The 21,062-nt window shown below is 41.9% G+C and overlaps 1 protein-coding gene across 1 annotated transcript in view; it reads left to right on the top strand.

Moving 5' to 3' along the window:
* Positions 1–16,990: 16,990 nt before the first annotated feature.
* The window catches only part of PRRG1 (proline rich and Gla domain 1), a 139,592-nt gene continuing 135,520 nt past the window's right edge, over positions 16,991–21,062 (top strand). Inside the window, exon 1 of the mRNA XM_039256063.1 lies at positions 16,991–17,083. The gene's annotated coding sequence lies outside the window, so the exon portion shown is untranslated. The remainder of the gene's footprint in view (positions 17,084–21,062) is intronic.

Genomic DNA, 21,062 nt, shown 5'->3' with positions numbered 1-21,062 from the left:
CTTTATTCAGTACTTTGCCAACATTTTGCTGTATATTTTTCAAACATACAGAAAAGTGGGAAGAATTGTACAGTGAACACTCACCACTTAGATTCTACAACATTTAACTTCACTTGCTTTATCACATTTATCAATCAGTCTGTCCATCTCTGTATCCTTGAATCAGTCCAAATTATTTATTTATTTGTTTGTTTTGTGTGTGTGTGTGTGTGTGTGTGTGTGTGTGTGTGTGAGAGAGAGAGAGAGAGAGAGAGAGAGAGAATGAGAGGGCATATGTGAGCCAGGGAGGGGCGGAGAGAGATTGGGAGAGGGAAAATCCCCAGCAGGCTCCACAATGTCAGTACAGAGCCCAACTCGGGGCTTGATCTCATGAACTATGAGACCATGATCTGAGCTGAAATCAAGAGTACGATGCTTAATGTACTCAGCCACCCAGGTGCCCCCCAAATTATTTTTAATGTATTTGAAGGTAAATTGTATACATCAGTATATTTTTGTAAAATTCGCTAGATTTAATATAGAGTTAAAAAATAATATAGGGTTTAATTTTTTTAGGTAAAATTTCTTTTTTAAAAAAGCTTATTTATCTTTTTTTTTTTTTTTTTTTGAGAGAGAGCATGCACAAGCAAGCAGGGGAGCAGCAGAGAGAGAAGGAAAGAGAGAGAATCCCAAGCAGGCTCCATGCTGCCATGACACCAACACAGAGCCCCATGCAGGCCTCAAACTCACAAACAGTGAAATCTTGACCTGAGCCAAAACCAAGAGTTGGACGCTTAACCTACTGAGCCACCCAGGTGCCCTTGAGGTATGATGTCATGCATATGTCTTGAGAGGTACCATTCAAGGAGTTTCCATAAATGCACAAATCTGTGCAATCAGAATATAGAGTGCTCATAAAGTTATCTCTGGAAAACAGTGTGGAGGTTCCTCAGGAAACTAACAATAGAACTCCCCTATGACCCAGCAATAGTACTGCTAGGAATTTACCCAAGGGATACAGAAATGCTGATGCATAGGAGCACATGTACCCCAATGTTCATAGCAGCACTCTCAACGATAGCCAAATCATGGAAAGAGCCTAAGTGTCCATCCACGGACGAACGGATCAAGAAGCTGTGGTTTATCTATACCATGGAATACTACATGGCAATGAGAAAGAATGAAATGTGGCCACGTGTAGCAACATGGACGGACCTTGAGGGTGTTATGCTGAGCGAAATAAGTCAGGCAGAGAAGGACAAATATCATATGTTTGCACGTATAGGAGGATTAGGAGGAACTTTATGGAGGATCATGGGGGAGAAGAAGGGTTTAAATTGTGGGGGAAAGGGAGAGAGGCAAACCATGAGAGGCTCTTGAATGCTGACAAAAACTGAGGACTGATGGATGGGGAGGGGGATGGGCATGGAGGAGGGCACTTTGGGGAAGAGCACTGGGTGTTATGTGGAAACTAATTTGACAATAAACTATTTGTAAAAATAAATAAATAAATAAATAAAACAAATAAAAAAAAAACCAAAAATTGCTTTGGATAATCTACATTATTCCTTTGCAGTTTCATATCCTTTAATTTCCTATATACATAATACTATATACATGATTTCCTATATTCATAATCAGTTTGGATATTTTGGCTATTTTTCTTTTAAGTCTGCTGGGATTATGACTGGGAGTGTGTTGACTCTAAAATCAAAATTGGAAGAAATATATCTTAACATTATTGAATTTTCCAATCCATGAACATGGTACATCTTTCAGTTTAGTTAGGTCATGCTGAATTTCTCCAGCAGTGTTTTGTACTTTATAATAAAGAGTTTTGCCTATCTTTTATAATTTTTTTCCTATTTAATAGTTTCCAATGTTATTGTAAATCAAATGGGTTTTAAATTGTATTTTCTAATTGTGTGCTAACATATAAAACATAACTGATTTTTCTATTACTTAATTTCCAAATATAGTTGATCCTTGAACAACATGGGTTTAAAGTCCATGGGTCCACTTAGATGCAATTTTTTTAGGGCACATACTTTTTTTTATTTTATTTTATTTTTTGTTTATTTTTTAAAATTTTTTAATGTTTTATTTATTTCTAGGAGAGAGACAGCGTGAGCAGGGGAGGGTCAGAGAGAGAGGGAGTCACAGACTGAAACAGGCTCCAGGCTCTGAGCTGGCAGTCAGCACAGAGCCCGACGCGGGGCTCGAACCCACAAACCGCGAGATCATGACCTAAGCGAAAGTCGGACGCTTAACCGACTAAGCCACCCAGGCGCCCCTCTTTGATTTTAAAAAAATGTTTTATTTATTTTTGATAAAGAGAGTGGGGAGCAGGGCAGAGAGAAAGGAGGACAGAGGGCTCTGCACTGACAGCAGTGAGCCTGATGCAGGGCTTGAACTCATGAAACATGAGATCATGATCTGAACTGAAGTTGGACACTCAGCTGACTCAGCCATCCTGATGTACCAGATTTTATTTTTTTGAGTAATCTCCCTACTCAATGTGGGGTGTGAACTCACAGTCTGATCAAGAGTCACATGCTTTACTGACTGAGCTATCCAGGTGCTTCACAAATTTGTTTTGATGAAAGAGAGTACTTTACATGTACTTTCCCTTTCTTACGATCTTCTTAATGACATTTTCTTTCCTTCAGTTTGCTTTATTGTAAGAATACATTATATAATACATATAACATGCAAAGTATGTGTTCATCGACCATTTATGTTATTGGTAAGGCTGCCAGTTAACAGTTGGCTATTAGTGGTTTAAATTTGGGGGGAGTTAAAAGTTATATGCGGATTTTCAACTGTGCAGCAAGAGGTGGAGGTTGGTGTGCCAACCCCCTGTGTTGTTCACGGGTCAACTATATGTGAATTTTGTTAGCCATCATATTGTATTTATTGCTAATTTAATTCCATTGTAGTCAGAGGACATACTCTGCATGATTTCAGTTCTTTTAAGTTTATTGACACTGGTTTTATGGCCTATCATATGATCAGTCATGCAACCTGTATGTTTATCAATATTTTTCAAGAAGATACAAAAGAAATGCAAAAATTAAACCCTTTCTTGGAGTTTATCAAACCAGTTAGGAGTTAAAAATATAAACACATGGAACAATATGACAAAGACAGAAAAAATCAACATTATATCACTTATGAATGAAGTACATAAGTGATGAAAAGTTCTTTCTTTTAAAAAAGTTTATTTACTTTTGAGAGAGAAAGAGAGCACAAGCTGGGGAGGTGCAGAGAGAAAGGGGGGCAGAGAATCTGAAGCAAGCTCTGTGCTGACAGCAGAGAGCCTGATGCAGAGCTTGACTCACAAACCACAAGGTCATGACCCAAGCCGAAGTCAGATGCTTAACCCGCTGAGACAGCAATGAAACGTTCAAAAGAAAAGGACTGGTTAGGCAAGAGCAGCATGGAAGTTCTCAGCTTGTCTCTTCCCTGAAATGCAGCTAGATCAGCACCAAACCACTTTTCACACCTTGGAGATTGACCTGAGGATTAAGACAACAATCTGTATAACTTGAGCCACAGAACTTGGCAGGTAACACAGTGTGGAGAAGTGAATTGTGGGAGAAAAAAGCCACAGAGGGTAGGGAGCTGTTTTTGCAGAGAGAGGACAAAGAAAGGGGGAGAGTGCGACGCACATGGAGAGTACAGTAAGAGCACTCCCCTGAAAGCAGCTGGAGAGAAAGAGAGTGAAAACAGTCACAAGGAACTGAACAAGAAATCTGTTCCCCAAAACTACCAACAGGGAGAAAGGAGAGGGTCTGAATACTAACAGGACTCTATGAACAGTGGAGCACAGAGTCTGAAGTTCCAGAGCTCAGTGCCTGGCGGTGCTCTGGTGAAGAAATAGGGTGAATCACCAGGAGCAGACAGTGAGGTTTGAGGGGTCCGTGTGCCAAATGGGGAGGAGCAGTTCTCCTGCTTGGAGAGCATTTGGTAGAGGCCATACAACCTCCCCATAGGCAAAGGGCCCAGTGGATGCCGGAGAGCAGCCACGTTTGCTAGTATTAGGACAAAGACACCAGTGTATGGTGAAACCTGGTGCTGGCTATGTGTTGTGATTTGCCATACTCTCTGAACCTCTGCCATCGTGTGATCGCACAAACATTTTCTGGTGCAAGCTGGCACCCAGCCATTGCTCAACAAGACCCTCCCCAGAGAGTCAGGGTGGGTCCAAGCCACGGAGGTCTCTGAAGTGAGGGATTTTGCAACATGGCCCCATCTGAGATAAAACTCTGGAGGGAGGTGCCGCCTGGCAGGCTGATGGCTTGGACATGGACAGCGTAGAAGTAGGGAGTGACCAAGAGGCCTGAGACAAAGGAGGGGTGCTTGACTGCAGATTGGTGAGAGCACAAAGTTCCTGTGCCAGAGACTACGAAGCTGGGTGAAGCCATTTCTCCCTCTCCCACACATGCACGTACATGCGCACACCCACGTGCACCACACCGATCCACCCCAAGCTAACCCGCACCACCTCATGGAAACCAGAGCTGTTATGCCAAGCTCCTCCCAACTGCGACCTCCAAGCATATCCCCTAGCCGACCAACACAAGCCTCTTTGCCTGCTTAGTGTACAGACTATAGGGGGCTTCATAGTTTGAGTTCTAGGGGAAACTGGATATAACTTCATTTGGGTTTCACTGTGTTTGCTGGTTCATCTATTAGACTTTTTTGGTTATGTTTTATTTCTATTTCTGTCTTTGTTTAAATTATTTTTTTCTTTTTTTTCCACTTCCTTTCTTTTTCTTGGATACAGAATGAAAAAATTTAATTTTCTTTTGTTGTTTCTTAGTTAAAATTTTTTTACTATGTTTCTTATTTTTTTCTAAATTTTTTATTCTATTTCATTCTCTTTATTTCATTTTATTCTATTTTATTATATACAGTTTTTTACTTTATAAAATTTTTTGTACTTTTTTCTTTTCTTTCTTTGCTTTCCCATTTTTTAGTATTCTATCAAATTACAGTAGAAAATTTTCCTAATCTGGGGAAGGACACAGACATCAAAATCCATGAAGCACAGAGAACTTCCATTATATTCAACAAAAAGTGACCATTAACAAGGCATATCATAGTCAAATTCACAAAATACAGACAAGGAAAGAATTATGAAAGCAACAAGGAGGGGAAAGTCCCTAATCTATAATGGACGACAGATCAAGTTCACAGCAGACCTATCCACAGAAACGTGGCAGGCCAGAAAGGAGGGGCAGAATATATTAAATGTACTGAACTGGAAAAATATGCAGGCAAGAATTCTTTATCCAGCAAGGCTGTCATTCAAAATAGGGGAGATGAAGAGTTTCTTGGACAAACAAAAACTAAAGGAGTTCATGACCACTAAACCAGCCCTACAAGAAATTTGAAGGGGACTCTTTGGAGAAAAGGTGAAACAAAGCAAAACAAACCGAAAGCAACAAAGACTAGAAAGGACCAGAAAACACCACCAGAAACTCCAACTCTACAGGCAACACAGTGGCACTAAATTCATATCTTTCAGTATTCAGTCTAAGTGTCAATGGAGTAAACACTCCAATCAAAAGAAATAGGGGGGTGCTTGGGTGGCTCAGTTGTTTCAGTGGCTGACTTCGGCTCAGGTCATGATCTTACAGTTTGAGCATGCATCAGCTCTGTGCTGACAGCTCAGAGCCTGGAGCCTGCTTTGCATTCTTTGTCTCCCTCTCTCTCTCTCTGACCCTCCTCCACTCACACTCTGTCTCTCTCTCTCTCAGAAATGAATAGACATTAAAAAAATTTTTTTAAAAAGATATAGGGTATCAGAATGGATAAGAAAACAAGACCCCTCTATATGCTGCTTACAAAAGACCCATTTTAGACCTAAAGACACTTACAGATTGAAAGTAAGGGGATGGAGAACCATCTATCATGCCAGTGTCACCAAAAGAAAGTTGGTGTATCCATACTTATACCAGATGAATTAGATTTTAAAATAAAGACTGTAGGGGTGCCTGGCTGGCTCAGTTGGTTAAACGTCTGACTTCATCTCAGGTCATGATCTCATAGTTCATGGGTTTGAGCCCCACATCAGGTTCTGTGCTGACAGCTCAGAGCCTGGAGCCTGTTTCAGATTCTGTGTCTCTCTCTCTGCCCCTCCCCCACTCATCCTCTGTGTCTCTCTGTCTCAAAAATAAACAAACTTTAAAAAAAAAGACTGTAGAGATGAAGAAGGGCATTATATCATAATTAAGGGGTCTATCCATCAAGAAGCTCTAACAATTATAAATATTTATGCCCCCCTCACATCGTAGGAAACCCAAATATATAAATCATTTAATCACAAACATACAGAAACCCATTAATAATATTACCATAATAGTAGGAGACTTCAACACCACACTTACAGCAATGGACAAATCATCTAAGCAGAAAATCAACAAACAAACAATGACTTTGAATGACACACTGGACTGGATGGACTTAACAGATATATTCAAAAAATTTCATCCTAAAGCAGCGGAATACATATTCTTCTTTGGTGCACACGGAACATTCTCCAGAATAGATCACATACTGGGACACAAATCCGCTCTCAACAAGCACAAAAAGATCAAGGTCATACCTTGCATATTTTCAGACCACAACTCCATGAAACTCAAAATCACCCACAAGAAAAAATTTGGAAAGACCATGAATACTTGGAGATTAAAAAACATCCTACTAAATAATGAATGGATTAACCAATAAACTAAAGAGGAAATTAAAAAATACCTGGAAGCCAATGAAAATGAAAACACGACCGCCCAAAACCTTTGGGATGAGGCAAAGGTGGTCCTACGAGGGAAGTTTATAGCAATCCAGGCATTCCTAAAGAAGGAAGAAAGGTCTCAAATACATAATGTAACATTACACCTTAAAAAACTGAAGCAAGAACAGCAAAGAAAGTCCCAAACCAGCAGAAGATGGGAAATAATAAAGATTAGAGCAGAAATCAATGATCCCGAAATCAAAGAAAACAAAAACCAAAAAAAAAACAAAAAAAAACAAAACCCAGTAGAGCAGATCAATGAAACCAGGAGGTGGTTCTTTGAAAGAATTAACAAAATTGATACACCTAGCCAGATTGAAAAAAAGAAAAAGGAAAGGGCCCAAATAAATAAAATCACAAATGAAAGAGGAGAGATCACAACCAACACTGCAGAAATACAAACAATAAGAAGGAAATATTATGAGCCATTATATGCCAATAAATTGGGGAATCTGTAAGAAATGGACAAATTCCTAGAAATATAAAACTACCAAAACTGAAACAGGAAGAAATAGAAAATTTGAACAGACCCATACTCAGTAAAGACATTAATTCAGTAGTCAAAAATCTCCCAAAAAACAAGAGTCCAGGGCCAGATGGCTTTCCAAGGGAATTCTACCAAACATTTAAAAAGACTTAACACCTATTCTTCTGACGCTGTTCCAGAAAATAGAAATGGAAGGAAAACTTTCAAACCCATTCTATGAGGACAACATTACCTTGATCCCAAAACCAGACAAAGACCTTCACTAAAAAGGAGAACTACAGACCAATTTCCCTGATTAATATGGATGCAAAAATTCTTATCAAGATACTAGCCAAACAGATCCAACAATACATTAAAAGAATTATTCACTATGATCAATTAGGATTTATTCCTGGGGTGCAGGGCTGGTTCAAAATCTGCAAATCAACCAGTGTGATACATCACATTAATAAGAGAAAGGATAAGAAACCACATGATCCTCTCAATAGATGCAGAGAAAGCATTTGACAAAATACAGCATTCTTTCTTGATAAAAACCTTCAAGAAAGTAAGGATAGAAGGATTATACCTCAAGATCATAAAAGCCATATATGAAAGACCCACCCCTAATACCATCCTCAATGGGGAAATACTGAGAACTTTCTCCCTAAGGTCAGGAACATGACAAGGATGTCCACTCTCACCACTGTTATTCAACATAATGTTGGAAGTCCTAGCCTCAGCAATCAAACAACACAAAGAAATAAAAGGCATTCAAATCAGGGGCACCTGGGTGGCTTAGTCGGTTAAGCGTCTGACTTTCGCTCAGGTCATGATCTCGCGGTTCGTGGGTTCGGGCCCCGCGTCGGGCTCTGTGCTGACTGCCGGCTCAGAGCCTGGAGTCTATTTCAGAGTCTGTGTCTCCCTCTCTCTCTGACCCTCCCCTGCTCACGCTGTCTCTCTCTCTCTCTCCTAGAAATAAATTTAAAAAAAAAAAAAAAGGCATTCAAATCAGCAAGGAGGAAGTCAAACTTTCACTCTTTGCAGAGGACATGATACTCTATGTGAAAAATCCAAAAGATTCCACCAGAAAACTGCAAGAACTGATCCATGAATTCAGCAAAGTTGCAGAATATAATAAATGTATAGAAATCGTTTGCATTTCTGTACACTAATAGTGAAGCAGCAGAAAGAGAAATCATGGGATCAATCCCACTTACAACTGCACCAAAAACCATAAAACATCTAGTAATAAACCTAACCAAAGAGGTGAAAAATCTAAACACTGAAAACTATAGAAAGCTTATGAAAGAAATTGAAGAAGACACACAAAGAAATGGAAAAACATTCCATGCTCATGGATTGGAAGAACAAATATTGTTAAAATGTTGATTTTTAACAAACCCAAAGAAATCTGTATATTCAAAGAAATGTACCTTTCGAAATAACACCAGCATTCTTCACAGAGCTAGAACAACCAACCCTAAAATTTGTACTGAATCAAGAAAGAGTCCAGGTAGACAAAGCAATTCTGAAAAAGAAGACCAAAGCTGGAGGCATCACAATTCCGAACTTCAAGCTGTATTACAAAGCTATAATCATCAAGCTAGTATGGTACTGTCACAAAAAGAGACACATAGGTCAGTGGAATAGAATAGAGAACCCAGAAATGGACCCACAAGCATATGGCCAACTAACGCTTGACAAAGCAGGAAAGGATATCCAATGGAAAAAGACAGTCTCTTCAGCAAATGGTGCTGGGAAAACAGGACAGAGACATACAGAAGAACGAACCTGGACCACTTTCTTTCACCATACACAAAAATAAGCTCAAAATGGATGAAAGACCCAAACGTAAGACAGGAAGCCATCAAAAATCCTAGAGGAGAAAACGGTCAAAACCTCTTTGACCTCGGCCACAGCACAGCAACTTCTTACCTGACATATCTCCAGAGGCAAGGGAACAAAAGCAAAAATGAACTATTGGGACCTCATCAAGATGAAAAGCTTCTGCACAGTGAAGGAAACAATCAGCAAAACTAAAAGGCAACTGACGGAATGGGAGAAGATATTTGCAAATGACATATCAGATAAAGGTTTAGTATCCAAAATTAATAAAGAACTTACTAAACTCAACACCAAAAAATAAATAATCCAGTGAAGAAATGGGCAAAAGACATGAGTAGACACTTTTCAAAAGAAGACATCCAGATGGCCAACAGACACATGAAAAATGCTCAGCATCACTCACGAGGGAAATACAAATCAAAACCACTATGAAATACCACCCCACACCCGTCAGAATGGCTAAAATAAACAACTCAAGCAAGAAAAGATGTTGGCAAGGATGCACGGAAAGGGGAACCCTCTTGTACAGCTGGTGGGAATGCAATCTGGTGCAGCCCCTCTGGAAAACAGTATGAAGGTTTCTCAGAAAATTAAAAACTACCCTATGACCCAGCAATTGCCCTACTAGGTATTTACCTAAAGTATACAGGAATGCTGTTTTGAAGAGGCACATGCACCCCAAGATTTATAGCAGTGCTATCGACAATAGCCAAAGTCTGGAAAGAACTCAAGAACTCATCTGTCCATCGATAGATGAATGGATGAAGAAGTTGTGGTACATATATACAATGGAATATTAACTCAGTGGTCAAAAAGAATGAAATCTTGCCATGTGCAACAATGTGGATGGAACTAGAGTGTATTATACTAAGCGAAATAAGTCAGTCAGAGAAAGACAAATATCATATGATTTCTCTCATATGTGGAATTTAAGATATAAAACAGATGAACATAAAGGAAGAGAAGCAAAAATAATATAAAGACAGGGAGGGAAACAAACCATAAAAGACTTTTTTAAATATTTTTTATTTATTTCTAGGAGAGAGAGAGAGACAGCGTGAGCAGGGGAGGGCCAGAGAGAGAGGGAGATACAGACCCCGAAATTGGCTCCAGGCTCTGAGCTGGCAGTCAGCACAGAGCCCGACTTGGGGCTTGAACCCAGGAACCGCGAGGTCATGACCTAAGCGAAAGTCGGACGCTCAACCGACTAAGCCACCCAGGCGCCCCTTAAAAGACTCTTAAATACAGAGAACAAACTGAGGGTTGCTGGAGGGGTTTTGGGGTGGGGATGGGCTAAGGGGTGATGGGCATTAAAGAGGGCACTTGTTGCGATGAGCACTGGATATTATGTGTAAGTGATGAATCACTAAATTCTGTTCCTGAAATCATTATTACACTATATGTTAACTAACTTGGATGTAAATTAAAAATAATAATAATAAAAAAAAGGATTTGTCAGAGTAGGGACTCAATCAGTGTGAGCATCCCTCCACTCTGTAGACATTAGTGTTTGAGCCAATTCCTTTTTTGTTAATATTTATTTTTGAGAGAGAGAGAGAGAGTAAGAGGAAGCAGGTGGGAGAGGGATAGAGAGGGAGGGAGACAGAAGCAGGCTCCAGGCTCCAAGCTTTTAGCCCAGAGCCCAACACGGAACTCAAACTCATGAACTGCAAGATCATGACCCGAGCAAAAGTCAGACGCTCAACCGACTGAGCCACTCAGTTGCTCCTTGAGCCAATTCTTGAAACAGGTGTTGGGCATAAACCATTGGATTGGAAGTTGGAGCACTAATAAATGAAATGACTTAACATATGGGATTTTTAAAAAGTCAGGCAAGTCATATACAGAAAATAGCATGGAATCTCCTTCCTTCCCTATGTTTCTTCTCTTTTTTTCTACAAGAATCTTTTTCTTTTCTTATATGTGTCAGGCTTTGTGATTAATGTCAGAGCTGTACTGCCCCTCCTCTCAAGTTCTCAGTAAAGAGGGAGATTCAAGCATAAATGAATTAAGACATAAGAGTTAAGAATAAGGGGGATGCGAGTAGTGCGATAGCAAGGGGAGTGGAAATAACTAATTTACTTTGCATGGTGTGGCACTAGGAAGACTTTACATATTGGCTGTATTTTGAGCTGGATCTTTATTTTTTAATTTTTTTTAAATTTTTTTTAATGTTTTATTTATTTCTAGGAGATAGAGAGAGAGAGAGACAGCGTGAGCAGGGGAGGGTCAGAGAGAGAGGGAGTCACAGACTCTGAAACAGGCTCCAGGCTCTGAGCTGGCAGTCAGCACAGAGCCCGACGCGGGGCCCGAACCCACGAACCGCGAGATCATGACCTAAGCGAAAGTCGGACGCTTAACCGACTAAGCCACTCAGGCGCCCCGAGCTGGATCTTTAAAAACGTGTCTGCCATACAGAGAGAATAGAAAAGTCCTACCAGCATGAGAGTATAAGGCAAATACAGAGAATAGCTGATCATGCATTTGATGAGTTGAGGTGTGAGTTTGCAAAGATGAACTGGAGTCAAATAATTAGAAAATTGGATTGTGCTTAGGGAGTTTGTCTTTTATGTTAAAGTCGGTGGGAGTCATTAAATGTTTTTAAGATACAGTGGCTTAATCACGTTTGTGTTTATAAAGCTATCTGGTGGAATTCAGAAGGGTGGATTGGATTTGGAAGAAACTAAAGATAGGGAGTTGGGAGACCATGTTGGGGGTCAGGCAGTTGATGATGAATCTGAAGTGAAGCAGGACAGAGAGATTAATATGTGAGACATATACAAGGTAGAGTGAATCAACAACTGAGGATAGAAAAGAAGGGATCATGGGTGGGGTGCCTAGGTGGCTCAGTCAGCTGAGTGACTGGCTCTAGATTTCTGCTCAGGTCATGGTCTCATGGTTTGTGAGATAGAGCCCTACATTGAGCTCTGTGCTGACAGCACTGGACCTGCTTCGGATTCTCTCCCTCTCTCTCTCTCAGAATCAATAAATATTAGAAAAATAAGGGATCATGGATGACTTTACTATTTCTAATGTATGTGATGGGGTGCATGGTGGTTTCATTAGGAAGGAAGGAAAATGCACAAGGAAAGGCAGAAGAAAAATTGAGTTTTGTGTCTTATAAATTGAGGAGGAATCATCCACTCATCAGCTGTAACTATAGATCTGAAGATGAGGGAAGACTGAGGGCTAGAGATTTGATTTGCATGTCATTAAGATTTAGTTGATCTCAGTTAAGCTGAGAACTAGATCTATACCCAACTGATGTGTTTTAGGGAGACTGGAGTATTGAATGAGGATTAGGCTGAGATAACTTGTGAGGCCACTCTGGGCCTTTGAGTAAATATTAGGAGGAAGGAGCAGTTGAAGAATATGGGATAGCCAGGAGATGTGGTGCTAGTGAAGTAGACAGAGCTGGAACACCAGCTCTGACCATTTGGTTCCTAAACTTGCCTTATTTCTTAAACAAGAGGCATATCATAAAACAATAATTGGAGGAAAATTAAGCTCACATCATGTATTAATTAGAACCTTTTGGGGCTTTATGCAAGAGAAAATAATTTGAACTAGCTTCAGTTAAATAAGACTTTCTTATGAGAATTCAATGGTACCTCATAGAAGGCACGGATAAGAATGCTACTATCATCAGGAGGCAGACCACCATTGAGGATCTAGGCTCAGCTCCACTCTGTCTACTTTTTTTTTTTTTTAAATGTTTTATTTATTTCTAGGAGAGAGAGACAGCGTGAGCAGGGGAGGGTCAGAGAGAGAGGGAGTCACAGACTGAAACAGGCTCCAGGCTCCGAGCTGGCAGTCAGCACAGAGCCCGACGCGGGGCTCGAACCCACAAACCGCGAGATCATGACCTAAGCGAAAGTCGGACGCTTAACCGACTAAGCCACCCAGGCGCCCCCACTCTGTCTACTTCTTTACAACTTCTGTTTCTTCCCTATCTTCTATCCCCTCCAGACTTTTTTTTTTTTTTTCCAACTTCTCCTGCTGGCATAGTCCCTAAATTGTTGTTATAGCCCCAGATACCTAGCTTTACCAATTCCCTCTCCCCATTCTAAATCCCCAGGAAAGTTCTTTGATTGGCCTAACATAGATGAGATGTTCTCTCCTGATCCATCCTGATCCAGTCAACTGTGTATGTCTTTATTTAGAGGACCCATGGATTCCAGTCCAATGAAATCATAATATATGAGGGTGGTAACCAGACATCAGTATTTTTTTAAAATATTTTATTTATTTCTAGGAGAGAGAGAGAGAGAGAGAGAGACAGAGACAGGGTGAGCAGGGGAGGGTCAGAGACAGAGGGAGTCACAGACTGAAACAGGCTCCAAGCTCTGAGCTGGCAGTCAGCACAGAGCCCGACGCGGGGCTCCAACCCACGAACTGTGAGATCGTGACCCAAGCGAAAGTCGGACGCTCAACTGACTAAGTCACCCAGGTGCCCCAGACATGAGTATTTTTTACAAGCACCCTGGTTAGGAAACCAGTGACTTAGGCTTTGTTGTTTTTATGGAAATAAAAACAGTGGTAGGGATTATAATGCCCCCCCCCATGCCAGTGTGCTAATATCCAGAACATGTGAACATATTATGTTACATGGCAAAGGGGAATTAAAGTTACAGATGTAATTAAGGTCGCTAATCAACTGAACTTAAAATAAGATTATTTGGGATTATCTGGACAGGCCCAATATAATCATAAAGGATCTTAAATGTGGAAGAGGTAGGCAGAATTGTCAACGTGTCAGAGTAATGTCATTGCTGGCTTTGAAGATGGAAGGGGGCCATGAACCAAGGAAGTTGCTTCTAAAATGTAGGAAAGTCAAGAAGTATTCTCCCTAGAACCATAAATTCCATAAAGGACTTCAACTCTGCTCACACCTTGATTTTAGCTCAATGTGACACTTTTCAGACTTTTGACCTCTAGAGCTATAACAAATGTGTGTTGTGTAAGCCACTAGAGTTTGTGTTTTTTTTATAGCAATCACAGAAAATTATTATTAAGAATAGTTAATACTTGAATAAGAAAGAGAGGTAAAAGATAATTCTGAGGCTGTATTCCTTAAGCACAGTTGTCCCATGGTGAACTTTTATTTTTTATTTAAAAAATTTTTAATGTTTATTTATTTTTGAGATATATATAGAGAGACAGAGCACAAATGGGGGAGTAGCAGAGAGAGAGGGAGACACAGAATCCAAAGCAGGCTCCAGGCTCTGAGCTGTCAGCACAGAGCCCATTATGGGGCTTGAACTCACAAACTGCGAGATCATGACCTGAGCTGAAGTTGGCCGCTCAACCAACTGAGCCACCCAGGTGCGCCTCCATGGTAAACTTTAAAAAGAAATCTGTCCAGCACTTTTCTCTTGTTCTGAAAATAGCATCTTCCCCCACCCTTTGTTTATATTTTGTCCTCCAACTGTGGTTCTATTGCGGGTGCCATTCTTTTTTTTTTTTTTTTAAAGATAGATTGATTGATTTAGAGCGAGAGCAAGTGAGGAAGAGCAGAGAGAAAGAGAGAGACAGAGACAGAAAGAGGGAGAGAGAGATTGAATCCCAAGCAGGCTCCATGCCATCATTGCAGAACTTGATGCTCACAAACTGTGAGATCAAGACCTGAACTGAAATCAAGAGTGGGATGCTCATTCAACTGAGCCACCCAGGCATTCCTGGGGGGTGTCATTCTTATGTCACAGATATACTTTTTCTCCAAGAATGGTTATGTTACTTCATCTTACCCAATCATGCTGCTAATCTGGTGTTCTAAAAATTGGAACTGAGGGAAGAGAGTCCCATTCTGCATGGTAGCAACATGATAGGTGTGAGCCCACAGTTTGTTAGAGACGGTGGTTCTAAGCCTGTAGAACATGCCTTTCAGAGGTTCTGAAAGAATGACCCTGTCCAGAGACGCTGGGTTGAGAGCCTAACCTGGAATTTGAAGCATTCCCGTTTCTTGTTCTATTTATTCCTAAAGCCAATCATAGACTTACCCCTTCACAGCTTGGGTTACACAGTAACTTTCTCTTTTTTGCCTAAGCTGGCTTCATTTTACTTTTGATCACTTCAATCAAAATATCCTGACAAACTCAGACACAAAATAAAAAAATAAACCCATAATCAAATGAAATTTCGTGAACCTATATACACAATTATTAAGAATGCAAAAATTACCTTTATTAACCCAGTGGTTTTTCTTAGGCACCTTCTGTATGTGAAACATTTTACTAGTGAAATGAATAGGACAAAGTCCAATTCCGGGCATTTACAGATTTATTCATCCTACAGTCCCTGTTTACATTTACCAATGTACATACCCTCTTGTAATATGTCCTCACTACAATCTCCCTATACTTATTTGACAAATGCAATATAGAAATGAGTTCAAGAAGGTCTGGTTTGTAAAATACACAAGTGTAAGAACCACAGAGGTTAATGGGGAGAATTTCAGGATATTCAGATCTCTAAGGGCAATTACCAGTCTCTCCCCAAAAATGCTGCCATCACAGTCAAAACAGTTGCTAGGCAGGACTAGGGGTGTGTCCCTGTGACAATTCTTTTATTCTTAATAAGCCAAATGTTTTCAATTCTATCATAACTAAAGTAAAAAGAAGAAAGGAAAAGTAATTTGGAATATATCACTTTAGGCCCACAGGCCAATTCACGTTGGATTCACTCAGGTGTGTTTATTTTAATAGCTGATCTGAAGGCACGTGAGATACCCCAGCTGACCAGACTCTAAATAGAAAAGCATAGAACTTAAAACTAAGCACGCATGCAGCATGGAATAATAATCAAGTTAGGGTGCTTAAAATGCAAAATGCCAGAAAACCTGAAACCATTAGGGCAAAGTCCACACAACACAGGCTGAAAATTCTGTTTCTCAGAGGAGCTTTTAGAAGGCTCACAGTCTCAGGTGCCACCTAAAAAGGAGGGTCAAAGATGGTCTTATTTGACAACGAGTGTTCTTCCCAAGATATTTAGGTAGGCTTATTCAAGCCTCTTTTTAAGAAAAGAGATTATTGTCACCAAAAGTGCAAAACAGCAGCAACAGAGTTTGTTCTCAGGGAAAGGGCTGAGGTTTTTTTTTTTTTTACTTCATTTTTTGAGAAACAGAAGCAGAGCATGAATTAAGGTGGGGCAAAGAGAGAGAGAGAGAGAGAATCTGAAGCAGGCTGCGCAAGCAGGCTCCAGGCTCTGAGCGGTCAGCACAGAGCCTGATGCAGGTCTTGAACTCACAGACCTTGAGATCCTAACCCGAGCTGCAGTCTGTTTCTTAAGCCACTGAGCCACCCAGGTGCCCCGAAACGGCTGAGTTTTAACAACTGTATCTGGTTGGTTAATCACCCACTACGTTCTGGGCTCGCACACAGCAGAAACAAGTTAATGAGGATACATTGCAACGGCGGTCTGAGGATGAGACGTCCTTGGGGACGTTCCGCACCTCTGGAGGGCTGAAGACTGCACGCGCGCGGAGGAATAATGCAGGGAAGGTAGGAGTGGGAAAGCAATATGAGGGGATATAGGCATGCAAAAAGGGTAAAAGGCTAGCTAGGGAGGATCCAAGGTGGCTCTAGGGAGAGGCATTGTGGCCCCTGGGGACTGGCCAGCTTGGCCCCGAGCCAAGCGGGCTTTCTCGAGGACGAGTGTGGGGATGCACCGAGTGGACCCGACAACTCTCCGCCTGTGTTATAAAAGGACCGCAAGAGTGGAAAACTCCAGCCCAGCGCCCCGAGCGCTGGGTTTTCCGGACCCAGGCAGCGGCGGCTCCGCCCCCGCCCCGGTTTCCCACCCTGCCTGGCCACGCCTCTCCCCTCCTAGTCCGCCCTGGCCCCGCCCCCGCCGCTTCCCACCACCCTTTCCTTCGGCTGCGGCTCCCGGCTCCTGGCTCCCGGCTCCTGGCTCCTGCTAGGTTCGGCGGCGGTGGGAGCGCGCAGGCGCGGCTGGAGGCTCGCAGAGCGGGGAGTAGCGGCGCGGAGCGCGCGGTAAGTAAGGTGTTGGCGCCGGGGTTGGGGCCGGGGAACCTGGTTCGCGCCGAACATCCCGGCAGGGTTCGGGGAGTGCGTGGGTGAGCGCCCGGGGAATCTTCGGTCCCGGGAAGAGAAATTGGTCGAACGAGAGGCAGGGGGCTTGGCCGCGCTGCCTAAGGGTGTCCAGCCCCGGCCGCGTGCGGAGCGGAGTACGTGGTGACGGGAGTGGGTGAAGGTTTGTGTGAGGAGAAAGATAGGAAGGAAGGGCTCTAGAGACTGAAGTCCTTACTCAGGCTTGGCAGGACCGGGAGGCTCGCCAAGGGCGCTGGAGGCTGTCCCAGCTCCAAGTTCAGTATCCCCCGCTGGGTGCCCCGAGCCGCGTCCCGGGCCCATCCCTTCCCCCGCGCTGCCTCACAGAGTGCACAGTTGCCAGGAACGTTCTTGATTTTGGGGGAGAGGGTTTGGGGAAGGTAGGCTTTCACCCCAGGCTAGTGCCAAGGAGGGCGTGGCGTTCGTGTGACTTTCCTTCACCCCGCCTCCGGGAATGTGTCCGTCTTCTGGTACATTGTGCTCATGGACTTTTTAACAAAAGCTGTGACTGTTTTCTAGGCAGTGGCGGTGACAGCGGGGGCGGGTCGGTGGAGGGGGGCGCGTACGAGGTCGCGGTGTGGGCCCTGGGGGACGGGGGCGGGGGCAGGCGTGGAGGGAGTAGAAGGAAGGGAACAACCTTCCTGCCACAGCTTTTTCCTTCTTCCTGGTCCGCTGATTTTGATCAGTGGTAGGAACAGCCTCAAGGGGGATATGATTGGAAATCAGTGTGTGTCCGGACTCTGGCTGCAGCCATTGGTTTTGTAACTGTGCTGTTGATGTATTTTCTAAGTGTCCCTTCCGTAGAAAAGCGAAACTAATGAAATTGAAGAGGAAATAATTGAACGAAAGGGTGAAGGGGTGGAGTGTCAAAACTTAGAGCTAAATTAATGCCTTCTGATAATCATAGTATAAGTAAAGCCAGACTTTGAAGGATGTGAAGGTGTGCAGGTCAGGGGAAGTGAAAAGATAAGGGTGCTGTTGATTGTTTCAATCAAGAGGGAATTATTGGGAGTGTGTGTGTGTGTGTGTGTGTGTGTGTGTAGGTGCTGCCAGGTTCTTGGTTAGACTCACTTTAGAACTCTTAAAAATGATACTGGGAATATAAACACTAGGGCAAATACTGTAATATTGGATAAGCGTCCAGGGCTTTCATTTGCAAAATTTAGATCTTTATGAAAAGTAGTATATGTGTTTTCAAGCATAAATGTTGGTTTTTTAGTCATGTTTAACTTAATACAACAAAACAAACAATTTATTCCTCCTCCACCCCTTTCCCTCGATTGCGAATCCTGTTTAATAAACATTTAACTTTCAGATCTGAAGTGTGTTTAAAGGCACGCCCCCTGAAGTGAACAGGATTTCTTCTTGTGTTATTGTCATTTTACTCTTTCTTTTCCTGTTACTTTAAGTTGAATTCCATGAAGATTACCAATTTGGGGGAGGGAGGTGTTAGGGTTACCTTTTCCCTTTTCCAGTGCCTAATGAACCCTTATTCATCCTCTCAGACTCAGCCCAAATTTTTCTTGGAAAAATTTGCCAATTCCCCCAGAATGAATTAATCGCCTTCTTTTCTGTTAAACTAATACCACTGGTCTTATTTCTCTTTTGTAACTAGAACCTCAGTCTTCTGTGCTACCCCAACACCTAGGGCTGCTGGGTATGTATTAAGTGCCTAATAAATGCACTTAACATGTAGATGTTAATAAATGCTGTTAGGAAGATAATTCATAGTGTGTAAAGTTAATGGGATAGGAAAAGAAATGCAGAATGCTGAAATTATATGTAATATTTGAACAACAGTATTTGGAATGTGGATAAGAAAAAGTATAGCAATAATTCCCATTATTATTAGTTTGGTTTATTCTTCTAAAAGAGGTGGAAGAGCTTTGCAAATATAAGCAAAATAGGCATCAGGAAAAGGCCAAAATTTAAAACAGGTCACCTTCTGTTACTGAAACTAGTGAAAAGTTCCACATAAAACAGAAGATTAATCTTTTGTAGAAAGACGCTAACTGGGTACTGCTGGAATTTAGGAATTTGCAAGTGAATCAAGCTGGCCAGATGGTATCCTCTGAAGGCTAATAATGTAACTAAAGAAACTAACCTATTAGACCAATAGAGAGTCTAATCAGTTGTGTTTAGGAGTACTTCTAAATCTTAAGGTGGTTTGAGCATTTGGCTAATGGGCCTCACTCTTTCTGCAGCCCATTTTTGACATCTGTCTTAATTCTACCAGTATCACTGCCTTTACAGTTATCTTTGGCTCATGAAAGAAATTACCTTCCCTTTGCTCCTTACCACTCAAGCTCATCACCTCCCACCTAGCTTTCATCTCCTCAGTGGATTTACTGACTGGAGACAATATCGTGAACAAATGGTCACTCAATTTAGAAGTGAATAGAATTGACACTTCAGTCTAAAAATGAGTCAGGATGGGCTATTTGGTTAGTCTAAATCTCGTCCCAGAAAAGCAGAGAACTGACTTCCAGTTTTCTCCTTTGATTTTATCCCGTCTCGACCTAAATGTAAAAGCACTTTTTCTTTGTGTCACTTTGAAAACTAGTAATAACGTTAACCATTGTTCACCCCAAAACACTTCAAGTTAGTGCCTGGTGTTTATGAGAAAACCTTGGGTCTCAGATAGGATGAGTAGAGTCCATAAAACTTTTTTAAAAAAGAAGTTCTGTGGAGCACCTGGGTGGCTCAGTCGGTTAAGTGACCGACTCTTGATTTTGGCTCAGGTCATGATCTTGTGATTCTCAGGTCATGATCTCATGATTCTTAAGTTGGAGCCCCATGTCGGATTCTGTGCTGATGGCATGGAGCCTGCTCAGGATTCTCTCTTTCCTTCTGTCTCTGCCCCTCCCTCTCTCTCTCTCATTTATGTTAAATAAACATTAAAATAAAAGAAGCTCTACCAAAAAAGGTGGGGGGCGGGGACTGCTGGGCAGCTCAGTTGGTTGAGTAGGTCTGGAGCTTGCTCTTGATTCTCTCTCCTTCCCCTCTGCCCATCTCCTGCTTGTTCTCCTGTGTGTGAACCCACGTGTATGAGCACTTTCTCTTTCTCAAAAATAAATAAGTAAATAAAGTTCTACATCCTTTGTGGTCTTTAGACTCACTTACTGAAAAAGATACTCCAAACCAATGTGGTTAAGGCTTTTTTTTTTTTTTTTTAAGGCTTATTTATTTATTTTTGTGAGGGGGGGAGAGAGGGGGGGGAGAGAGAGAGAGTTCATGAGCAGGAGGAGGGACAGAGAGAGAGAGGGAGAGAGAGAATCCTAAGTGGGCTTTATGCCCTGCTTGGGACTCCATCCCACAAACTGTGAGATCATGACCTAAGCCCAAATTAAGAGTCAGTCACTTAACTGACTGAGCTACCCAGAAACCCCAAGGCTTCGTTCCTAAACTTTTTTCACCTAGACTTCCTCTCCATATTTCTGTCTTTTCCTCTCCTTTTTTGTCGAGACAACCCTAGCCACTTCTTAGGGTTCTGTCCAAGACTCTCTATCACACTCTATGCAGGATATAGTATGATCATCAAGAGCATAGTATTTGGAGGCTTTTGTTAAAATTCTTTGTCAGTTTCTTCCCTTATAAAAATAATGGTTATAATATTTACATGGTAAGTGAGATCAGGAATATATTTAGAACATACTAACTGCCCTAAAAATGGTACTGTTGTTATTTGTTTAAAATTTTTTTTGATGTTTATTTTTGAGAGAAAGAAATGGAGTGTGAGTGGGGGAGAGCCAGAGAGAGGGAGACACAGAATCCGAGGCAGGCTCTAGGCTCTGAACCGTCAGCACAGAGCCCGATGACGCGGGGCTTGAACTCACTGACCGTGAGATCATCACCTGAGGTAAAGTCCAAGCTTAACTGACTGAGCCACCCAGGCACCCCAAGT

This window comes from Hyaena hyaena, unplaced genomic scaffold (genome assembly GCF_003009895.1).
Source record: "Hyaena hyaena isolate Hyena2069 unplaced genomic scaffold, ASM300989v1 scaffold_12, whole genome shotgun sequence".
Lineage (NCBI taxonomy): Eukaryota > Metazoa > Chordata > Mammalia > Carnivora > Hyaenidae > Hyaena > Hyaena hyaena.
This window is presented reverse-complemented; position numbering and strand designations above follow the sequence as displayed.